The sequence below is a fragment of the Nicotiana tabacum genome, chromosome 12 (assembly GCF_000715075.1).
Source record: "Nicotiana tabacum cultivar K326 chromosome 12, ASM71507v2, whole genome shotgun sequence".
Taxonomy (NCBI): Eukaryota; Viridiplantae; Streptophyta; class Magnoliopsida; order Solanales; family Solanaceae; genus Nicotiana; species Nicotiana tabacum.
In genome coordinates, this window is record NC_134091.1 from 53,191,468 (window position 1) to 53,203,590 (window position 12,123).

General features: G+C 40.2%; 1 non-coding gene across 1 annotated transcript; it reads right to left on the reverse strand.

Annotated features, from left to right (window-relative positions):
• Window positions 1–1,578: 1,578 nt before the first annotated feature.
• Window positions 1,579–1,684, reverse strand: LOC142167704 (small nucleolar RNA R71). The gene has a single exon (XR_012697791.1). It is a non-coding gene; the product is annotated as a small nucleolar RNA R71 (small nucleolar RNA).
• Between the last annotated feature and the right edge of the window lie 10,439 nt (window positions 1,685–12,123).

Consider the following 12,123-nt stretch of genomic DNA (forward strand, 5'->3'; position numbering starts at 1 on the left):
ATCTTTGTATTATATTGTTGGTTTAGTTCATTAATTCTTCTTCATAATCTAAAGAGGATATTTGAGTCATTGATTAAACCTAGTTAGGAGAATAATCGAGAGAGGTTCTCCTAAAGAGCAATCCACTATGCATTCCTGCATATCTTCATGTACTTAAAGTGGTTCATCTTATGAGGTTAAGAGTTAATCGAGAGAGATGTTTTTGCTGAACGTTTGAACCAATAATTGAGTGAATTCGAGAGCTCACTTAACATTAGAAGTGAATTACCCAGAGTTAGATCCCAAACAAATATCTTGCACCTATCCCATCAACCCCTATTTTCTCCCATTGATAACTTCCTTGCTTACCTTTGTTGTGATAGTTATTAGTCAATAGCTTTAGATTCTTAGTTAATTTTAGTCATTAATCATATAAATCTCAATTGTTGATTCTCATGGATAGAAATCAAGCTAGAAACTATGAAAATATTGTTTAACTCCAATCTCTGTGGATACGATATTATACTATACTATCTTTGACTAGCGAGCATAATTTAAGTGTGTGTTTCGAGCTCGTCCAATTTTGGCATCGTTGCTGGGGAATTGGCAATCAATAGTGATTGAAATAGTTTGTAGTGCTAATTCAGGGATTTTTATTTTATTTTATTTTATTTTTCCCAATTTACGTTTGGTGTTATTTGACGGTGCGCATGTTACATGTTATATTGGTGCATGACTCGAGCTTCTGAAAATGAAGTTCTACCATAAGAGCCCGAGATAGAAAAACAACTGCGACAAATGAGGAAGGAGAGAAATCTCACTAAGACGGTAGAAAAGGTTGGGCAATCCTCAACCAAAGAAGATATGGCTGGAAACAGTGATGATAGTGTAGATTTGGCTGCGAGAGAAGCAGTCCAACGACTAGAACAAGCTGCATGGGATGCTGAAGAAGCAGCTTTTAGAGATGCACAGATTATCTACGAAGAAGAGAGAGGTCGTCGAATTGCTCAAAATCAAACCTTGGGTGCAGACCAGGTCAGAAATATAGCTTCCATGCCTGGTAAACCACTTGGCGATTATTCTAGAATGATCTACAATCAAGGATTATCAAGTGTTAGACCACCCCCAATTGCAGCAAACAACTTTGAATTGAAGCAAGGGTTGCTTCAAACTCTTCAGAATTTCGGTGTCTTCAGAGGGAAGCCAAACGAAGATCCAAACACACATCTATTGGACTTCGAGGATATTATGAACACCTTTCAATACAATCAAGGATTATCAAGTGTTAGACCACCCCCAATTGCAGCAAAAAACTTTGAATTGAAGCAAGGGTTGCTTCAAACTCTTCAGAATTTCTGTGTCTTCAGAGGGAAGCCAAATGAATATCCAAACACATATCTAATGAACTTCGAGGAGATTATGAATACCTTTCAATACAATGGTGTATCACGGGATGCAGTTTACTTGAGGGCATTCCCCTTCACACTCAAAGATGATACAACACAGTTGCTTCGAAGCTTACCCACAGGTTCGATTAGAACAAGGGAGGAGATGACCAAAAAAATCCTTGATAAATATTTCTCCTAAGCTAAAACGGGTAAGTTTAGAAGTAAAATCCATAACTTCTACCAGAAAGATAGTAAACTATTTTTGAAGCGTGGGAGAGGTTTAAGGAGATTGTTCGAAAGTGTCAACATAGCAGAATTGAACTCTGGATGCAACTCCAAGACTTTTGGGATGGATTGACACCGGCCTCATGTAGAATATTGAGGAATGTAGTTGGAGACCCATTGAAGAAGAAGACTCCATAGGAGATAGTTAAATAAGAAGATCAACTGGTGTTCACCAGGTTGATACTAAGACATCTGTGCAGGTACAACTTGATACTAACTCATGCAGGTTGTGATATATGTGGAGGAGGACATCCTACTCTTGAGTGTCAAACCTCAACTGCGGAAGTGAATGATGTGGGAAACTATAATTTCAATGCAATGGGTCAAAGGCACCCCAGTTTTTCATGGAGTTCTCCTGGAGGTACTGCGAATGCTTGGCAGCAAATTAACTCTAGACCGTAGGGACAAAGAGCTCCAGCATACCAAAGTCAGCAAAGGCAGCAATTTCAGCCTCAACAGCCCATTCGGCCTGGTCTAGAGGATCTAATGAAGGCTTTCATTATCAAGACAGATGAGAGACTGGACGCTCATGGAGCAGCTATCAAAGAATTAGGCACTGGTTTGCGGAACCTGGAGAGACAAGTGGGACACATTGCAACAATATTATTTGAGTGGGTTCCAGGCACTCTCCCCGCTGACACTAGAAAGAATCCCAAAGAAACAGTGAATGTTGAAACTCTGAGAAGTGGGCAAGTGTTGAAAGATCCCACCCCGATCCAAAAAGAGGTGATACTTGAAAACGAAAGAGGGGAGCAACTGAAGAATGATGTTGATAAAAAGAAGAAAGGCCAGATGAAAACTGAGAAGAAGAAGCAGGAAGAAAAACTGAGAAGGGAGTAACACGAGGAGATCAAACATATGCCTGCTTTACCTTTCCCCCAAAATATGCATAGAGAAAAGCTGGACAAGCAGTTTCAGAAATTTTTGGATGTGCTGAAACAGATTCATGTGAACTCACCATTCACAGAAGTGCTCTAACAAATGCTTGCTTATGCCAAATTCTTGAAGGAGATCCTTACAAAGAAAAGGATCAAAAGAGAAGGCTGCACTTAGTGAGAAAGATAAGTGTGAGGTGTACCCCAAAAAGCCTAAGAAGAAGCTGTCTGCATGGAGTGCATTAGTCCACAGGCGAGGAATGGTGCCCGACTTTGACTCAGACCCCGACTAGATGTTCAGGAAAGTTTCCTTTACCTTATGCTTTTTAATTGTTTATCATGGGGACATGCCACAACTTAAAGTGTGGGGTGGGGGTATTTGTATGTATGTATGTATGTATGTATGTATGTATGTATGTATGTATGTATGTATGTATGTATGTATTTTAGTTTTCTTTTTGTTAGTTGTAGTAGTTAGAGATAGGAAAACAATTGGAAAAAACCCATAAAAAAATTTGAAACATTTTCGATATTTACTGACGATGGATATCATTATATAGGTATCTTGAAGGATTAAAGTAGAAAGAAAAAGACAAACAAAATTCTTGTTTGGTAGTGTAATAATTTCCCCTTGGTGTTTCTTTGTGCAACGGTTCTTTTCCAAGGGTGTTCTTTGAACCGGGTATAGTTAGTTTTTATTTTTAGAAGTACGAAACCTTGTGCTATGATTGGAATGGAAAGCAATTTCTCTTGACTTTATTATGCCCAACAATAGTAAGTGTCACGACCTAAAATCCACTAAAAGGTCGTGATGGCGCCTAACACCGCCGTCAGGCAAGCCATTAGTGAATGTTTAACTTAATTAATCATTTTAGTACTTCTGAAATCATAATTTTCATCAATTAAGTAGTAAGAAGTAGAATTCGCAGGGTAATGACAATATTTTTACAACTTCAATAATGAACAACCCGTAAGCATCCCCAAAACCCGGTGTCACAAGTGTATGAGCATCAACTAGGAAATATAATAAAATTCGACATCTGTCTGGAATACAATTTAGACAGGAGAACATAAATAACTCTGATGGAGACTCTGTAGGCTGCGGATCATAATATGGGATGCAGCTCACGGTAAGTCCCCGCGCCTCTGCACCCATAAGACCACCAGACATATATGTACATGCACAAAATAATGTACAACAAGTGTAGCATGAGTACGTAAACCAACGCGTACCCAGTAAGTAACTAGCCTAACCCCAGAGAAGTAGTGATGAGGGGTCAACATCAACACTTACTAGTGGTCCAATAAGACATTTATAATAAAAAGTAAACAGATATGGGGCAGTGTAAAGAAACAAAATAAACAACTATAAGTATATGGTGCAATCCTTTTCTTAACAATGGACTCCTACTATGGCAGAGCAGTTATATATATATATATATATATATATATATATATATATATATATATATATATATATATATATATATATATATATATATATATATATTATAGGTCGTCATAATTCAAATCAGGAAAACTCCCAGATACACTGGCTTTTTGACAAATGATACACATATTTCCATAGAAGTATTTTATAGAAATATCGAGGCGTACGACTCGATCCCATCATAATCTGGTATATAATCATAGATACATCTATTATATATTTTCGAGGCGAACGGCCCGCTCCCATGAGATTGTGGTACATAATCCTGCTGAGGCGAACGACCTGATCGCATAAGATGTGCGCACTGCTAAGGGTCGAACGACACGAACTATAGATGTATCTATCCTGCCGAGGCGAACTTCCCGATCTCATTAGAATAATAAGTTTTGACGGGTTCTTAACCCCACTCACGAAGGGACATGCGAGTTATAAGAAGCTTTGGGGAAACCTTTCGATGAGAACCCATAATGCGGGATAAATTTGTAAGAGGAGTACAATTATTCCGTGGCAAGTCATGAAGTTTGTCCGAATCTCTACAATAGCGAGTCTACCACTCTACACAAATCTAGTCTCAAATTGTAACATGTAGTAAAGGAATTTAATAGGAAAGAGATAACTCAAATAGTACAGTTATAGCATGGCAAGAACCTGAGTCTACTCGGACAATAACATGAATGTAGTTACGTACGGACTCTCGTCACCTCATGCGTATGTAGCCCCCGCAACAAGTAGCAATTATTAATTACAACACCTAGGGGTAGTTTCCCTCTCATAGAGTTAGATAGGAGACTTATGTCGCTCCGAATTTCCATAATCCAGCTTCAACACCATTCTAACACCCCAAATCGATGCCCGTCGCTCCAAAATTAGTCAATCAATGTGCAAATCTATAAATATATACTCTAATACTCATAATAAATCAATTTCTAACAATTTCCGACTCCGCTCGAAAAGTCGATAAAGTCAACCCTCGGGCCCACTTGCCCGGATTCCAACATTTTTCGAAGATAAACATTACCCATAACATTGCTAACTAAAATATATAATGTATTCCAAATTCCATGCCCAAATTCATGGTCAAAATCCAAAAATATAAATTTTTAGGTTTTCCTACAAAATCCCAAATTTCTACAAATGTTTATTTCTAAATCCATATATAAATCTTGTATTTAACTCACAACATGCGGGAATCACTTACATTGACATAGATGATGAAAATACCTCCTTGAAGCTCTCTAAAATCGCCCCAACCAAGTTTTAAATGAGAGAAGAAGAGACAAATCCCTCTCTTAAAACGATTATGCTCAGCGAAATTTTCGCACCTGCAGGACAGTAGCCGCACCTGCGGCCTCGCTTCTGCGACCACGCCACCGCTTCTGCGGAAATCACCCAAACACGGAACCTCGCACCTGCGGAAACATTCCCCGCTTCTGCGACATCACAGGTGCGAGCTCCCTTCCGCTCCTGCGCCTTTTCCCCTTTTGCGCCCTACGCTTCGCTTCTGCGCTTGCGCAGGTGCGGCTAAAACTCCACACCTGCGGTCCTTTCCCTGTCTGACCTGCTCCGCTTCTGCGGCCTTGCACCCGTGGCCAAAACCTCGCAGGTGCGGTTACACCAGATGACAACAGCTTCAACATTTTCATAAGGCCAAATTCAATCCGTTAACCATCCAGAATCCACCCGAGGCCCTCGATACCTTAACCAAATATACCACCATATCCCAAACTACAATACAAACTTAGTCGAAACCTTAAACCACGTCAAACAACATCAAAATCCTAAATCATGCCTCGAATCAAACTTAAAATTTCCAAATTCTATAACTTGTATCGGAATGCATCAAATCAAGTCCGATTGACCTCAAATTTTGCACACAAGTCATAATTGACATTATGGTCATACTCCACATTCTGGAATCAGAATGCGACCCCGATATCAAAACGTCCACTCCCGGTCAAACTTCTAAAAATCTCTAACTCCTAACTTTTACCAAATGACCCCGAAATGACCCACAAACCTCCAAATCTACATCCAGATGCGCTCCTAAGACCAGAATCATCAGACGAACCTATTGGAACCTTACCATCCCGATTCTGAGGTCATTTACTTAAAAGTCAAACCATAGTCAATTCTTCCAACTTAAAGCTTCCGAAATGAGAATGTTTTTTCCAAATCAACTCTGAACTTCCCGAAATTAAATTCCGATCACACGTGCAAGTCACAATACATGAAGTGAAGCTTCTCAAGGCCTCAAACCGCTGAATGACGTGCTAGAGCTCAAAACGACCGGTCGAGTCGTTACATTCTCTCCCACTTAAACATATGTTCGTCCTCGAGCGTACTAAGAACTGTGCCAGAGTTGTCCAAAATCGTTGTTTAACACCTCGTGTACCTACTCGTGCCACCACAACCTAGTTGAGCACATTAGCTCAAGCCAGACTGAAGATCCTTCCTGCTACCTAAGCTAATAAGCTTTAGAACCAAATTCCAACATCCGGAATTCTCCACGATACCACATTCTAACACACGAACACCGTATCAATCACCAGACACTGAACCCAATGTGACCATGCTCCTCCGCTGAAATCACATCATGTACCACATAACTCATTTGCTCAACGCAATCTCCCCCTAAGCATAACAACTAAAATTTCCACTGACCCGAAGCCCGTAATATACCTCATAACAAATATAAGCCCTGTTTCAACTCTTGCACTACTTTCACGACAGAGGAGATCTGTAGAAACTCATAGTTACTTGCTGAATCAACAAATAATGGATCCTCTCCTCCTGTTAAGGACCATTAACACATTCCGGACTGAATAACGACATTTGCTCTTTAATATACCTTATATAAATCTGATTGCACTGATTTGAGGTCCAAAAATCTCGTCTCACCCAGTACAAGGTGCTCGGCAATAAGACACCTCAAACATTGACCAAGGTCTCATATGATGCCACAATGCGCAAGCAAGCCACAAACTCGAATGTGATACATAAGAAAAATGAACTTTGGAAAGAACTACTCAACCCACATAGCTAATTAACAACCGAAACGATGTTACGAATCTTCCTCAGAAAATGAGGAACAAAACACACAAGAATAGATATAGGGAAACTGTACTCCTTATCACACTTTTGGGGTATGCAACCCGATCCACACATGATACCGTTTCGGCGTGCAACCCGATCCAACCATGATACGAGTGGCGGCGTGCCACCCAATCCAAACAACATACATGTGGCGGCGTGCCACCCGATCCAAACAACGTACCCATGGCGGCGTGCCACCCGATCCACACATAATAATCTAAAGAAAAAACACATCAAGCCGTAACGCTTATACTCACGAAATGTCCAAATATCAACCACAAGTACTCCAAGTGCATAATACAAATCTTGGGGAGACGGGTAGCGCCATACTCTAAGAAGATCAAGCACAACTAAGGTATGATATATGATCTGCATCTCGAGAGTCATCCTGCTCACATAACACCACTGCTATGCGGGATCTCAACACATATGCGAATAATCAAGTCGTCTCACAACCCACATGGCACAACAGAGTATTACACTAAATAGCTGACGATGAAAATAATATCCAATGCCCGAATACTCTTCCATAAAAAATGTTATGCTGAATGAACACACCCGGCCTGGTGTAGAGCACATATCCATATTTAGACCCATCAACAGACCTCAAGCCGACTCTGATCGTACCATTCTGGGCTAATAATATTTCAAGGATCCACAATAACCCTTTTCCATGACACATAGAAACATCCATCAAATCCGGAACAAACTCACACAGTCCACATCCCAAGGAATAAAATGCCTCTCAGGCATAAACTCTCTCACATTTACGATAGTAACATAATCCCTATACTTGGTTTCAATCCTTAATCAATCAAGTGACTACATGTCACACTTATACAATCTTCATGTGGGATATGCCCCTACGACCTCCCGCACCAGGTAGCAAAGTCTGCACATCCATACCACCGGCCATAAAAAGCTACAAAGCGAATCAAGAATCCGCAAATCAGCACACAAAGCCTCTTACACAGGACACCGTTCTCAGGTGACGCTAAAGACAATACCAGCTTACTCTAAACATCTAAATTCTTTCCTGCTCATCCGAGCTCGTGACATTCTTGTCAATACCGAACCGCAACCTTGATCCTCAACTTTCAATTCCCATGCCGTTCACTGCACTTAACATGCCAATACGCGAGAGTACAAGAATTCCATAATAACTCCTGAACCACCAATAGAATGAACACTCCATCATATAGAAACCTTTCACTTAACTCATTTCAAGAGAATCATTGGAACATGCGGCTGAATTTCCATAATCGCAGAAAATACAATCCTCAAGTAGTGGTCTAAACCACTATATGTCTTCCGGGATCCATCTACACATAATAGGCCATTCGGATCAAATACCCCCCAAATCAACCAAGTGGTGGTGGAGCTCAAACCCAAGTGTACAACCACAAACTATATGCATAACTTCACGCTGAAGAAACTGATCACTGCCACAATCATGCTGATTCAACCATTACTAACCAACCCAACTTCTTCCAATTTACTCTCGACTTGCCTTAGAAATAATAATAGCTCCATTCAAAATATAACGAGCTAAATCCGCACTCATCCTGAGTGGCCCCATTTCACGAGACCACGCTATTTCAAAACCCACAAACCATTTCATACCCTCCTTATGCGCACATTCGCATCTTCAACTGGTACACCCATTCAGATAATTCCTCTATGAATCCGAAGTTATTTTCTCCCATTCCTCCAATGCTACACCGCAGACTGATGATAACATAGAACACTCCAAGCCCCTTTCACAATCCACTGCAAAAGCTCGATACTTAACTATACCACGGACTAGGGATCCTTAGGCACCACACTTTAATTTTTGAACCCACTAGGATTGTTGTTAAGATTCACCCACTCTGATGTGTTCCCGAATATAATCAAACTCCAAGGCCCTGCTAGCACATGAAAACCTTCTAAAAGAAGCAACCGGCTGAATTCCTTTCCTTGTACATCACATGCCTACGAAGCATAGGCTACGTGTCCTCCCAAAACCTTTACATGAATCGATAAGGCCGAATATAGCACACCTTCATCAATTCTTTTTCTCGAAATACCTATGACATTTTCTTTCCTTAGTCATGATACCCCACTAATACACCGATAACCAGAAACCGCACAAGCAGACAACCACGCGATCCAATCATAGATGGTGGGGCTCCCCCCACTTAGCTTGAAGCTACAATTACATAACCCTGGAACACACCAAGATTCCTTCTTCCCCATTGATAGCAACTGTAAGTCCAACAATACATTCCAAACTCAAAGTCATATTGCATCCAAATAAATTTCGTGGACCTAGTCGTCATCCACCATGAATTCCCAAATGACTCCAAACTTTCCTCAAGGCGTGTGACCATTCTACCACAGAACCCATATGCTACTCTGCCACTCTCCCACTTTGGTTAAACCCTCTCGTTTAAGCAACTACTCGGCTTTCGCTTTTCATACTCGACCCACTAGTAATTCAGCCACTGAGAGACGCCTTCCGCCATGCCCTTCCTCATACTTTGCTGCCTGAATATTGCCCAAAATCAAATCCATACCTATAGCACCTGAACAAATGAGTCGCTACCAACTCTAAACTTCTTAGAAGATCATCTTTCTCGAGCCATCAATACTAGGAATACCAATTCGATTCCGAAATCGCTACACTCTGTTATATCTGACAACCGCTTCTCAAGCACCATTTCACAATACCCTGCCCGAAGGCAAATTGAAGAAGACCATAACACCGGTGAACCTTAACGTGTTCAACAAAGGCGATGACACCACATCACAATTGAGAACTCTACCACGCTCGAAAATATCAAGTCTCATTACTCCATCGACACAAACCTGAATATTCATAGTACGATTGCCTTCCCTTTGCTGGAATTAAATGCTGAACCTCTACATCATGCGCTGAGAAATCCTCCTTCTAAGTCATTCACTACGTCGGCACATAAATGAGCACTCCACAATTACATCAATACAGTGAGATAATAACTCATGAACATCATAGCAACATGTGCATAGCCTCAAACCATCCGAAATATAGCTACTGAGCTTAAATGACAGAACATCCTTCCGCAAGAAGATGATAATAACTTGCTCGAATGCGCAGGGAGAAATTCCCTGCTACCTATTTGTAGTACCACTACAACTCCTCGATGCGCAATTGACATGAGAGATGAACATCGTATAAGAATGTGTACGAAAGATATAAAGGCACAAGCCTCAAAGGAATTAAATTGCACGATGCGAAATCAAGAAGGGAAGTGCTCCTAACAGCCCTATAGACTCTCGAAGATAAGTACATACGTCTCTGTACCGATCTACAAGACTCTACTAGACTTGCTCATGACTCGTGAGACCTAAGTGAACCTAATGCTCTGATACCAAGCTGTCACGACCGATAATCCACTAAAGGTCGTGATGGCGCCTAACACTACCGTCAGGTAATCCATTGGTGAATATTTAACTTAATTACTCATTTTAGTACTTCTGAAATCATATTTTTTATCAATTAAGTAGTAAGAAATAGAATTCGCAGGGTAATGATAATATTTTTACGACTTCGATAATGAACAACCCGTAAGCACCCCCAAAACCCGGTGTCACAAGTGCATGAGCATCAACTAGGAAATATACTAAAATTTGACATCTGTCATGAATATAATTTAGACAGGAGAACATAAATAACTTCGATGGAGACTCTGCTGGCTATGGATCATAACATGGTATGCGGCTCACGGTATATCCCCCCAACATCCGCACCTCTGCGCCCAGAAGACCACCAGACATATATGTACCTGCACAAAAAAATATGCAGCAAGTGTAGCATGAGTACGTAAACCAACGCGTACCCAGTAAGTATTTAGCCTAACCCCAGAGAAGTAGTGACGAGGGGTCAACATCGACACTTACTATTGGTCCAATCAGGCAGTTATAATAAGACGTAATTAGATATGGGGCAGTGCAAAGAAACGTAATAAACAAGTATAAGTACGTCATGCTATCCTTCTCTAAACAATGGACTCAAACCCTTGATTAGCAGTTACCTCCTCCACCAGGGTATATATATATATATATATATATATATATATATATATATATATATATATATATATATATATATATATATATATATATATATATATATATATATATATATATATATATATATATATATATATATATATATATATATATATATATATATATATATATATATATATATATATATATATATATAAAGGACCTCACCAGATAGGTCGTCATAATTCAAATCAGGAAAACTCCCAGATACACTGGCTTTTTGACAAATGATGCGCACGTTTCCATAGAAGTATTTTATAGAAATGTCGAGGTGTACGACCCGATTCCATCATAATATGGTATATATAACCATAGATACATCTATTATATATTGCCGAGGTGAACAACCCGATCACATAAGATATGCGCACTGCCGAGGGTCGAACGGCACGAACCACATATGTATCTATCCTGTCGAGGCGAATGGCCCGATCCCATTAGAATAAGAAGCTTTGACGGATTCTTAACCCCACTCACGAAGGGACATGTGAGTTAGAAGAAGCTTTGGGGAAACCTTTTGATGAGAACGCATAATGCGGGAGAAATTCATAAGAGGAGTACAATTATTCCGTGGCAAATCATGAAGTTCTTCTGAATCTCTACAGTAGCGAGTCTAACACTCTACACAAATCTAGTCTCAAATTGTAACGTGTAGTAAAAGAATTTAATAAGCAAGAGATAACTCAAATAATACAGTTATAGCATGGCATGAACCTGAATCTACCCAGACAATAACATGAATGTAGCTACATACGGACTCTCGTCACCTCATGCGTACGTAGCCCACGCAACAAGTAGCAATTATAAATTACATCACCTAGGGGTAGTTTCCCCCTCATAGAGTTAGACATGAGACTTACCTCGCTCCGAAGTTCCATAATCCGGCTCCAACGCCACTATAACACCCCCAAACTGATGCCCGTCGCTCCAAAACTAGTCAATCAATGTGCAAATCCATAAA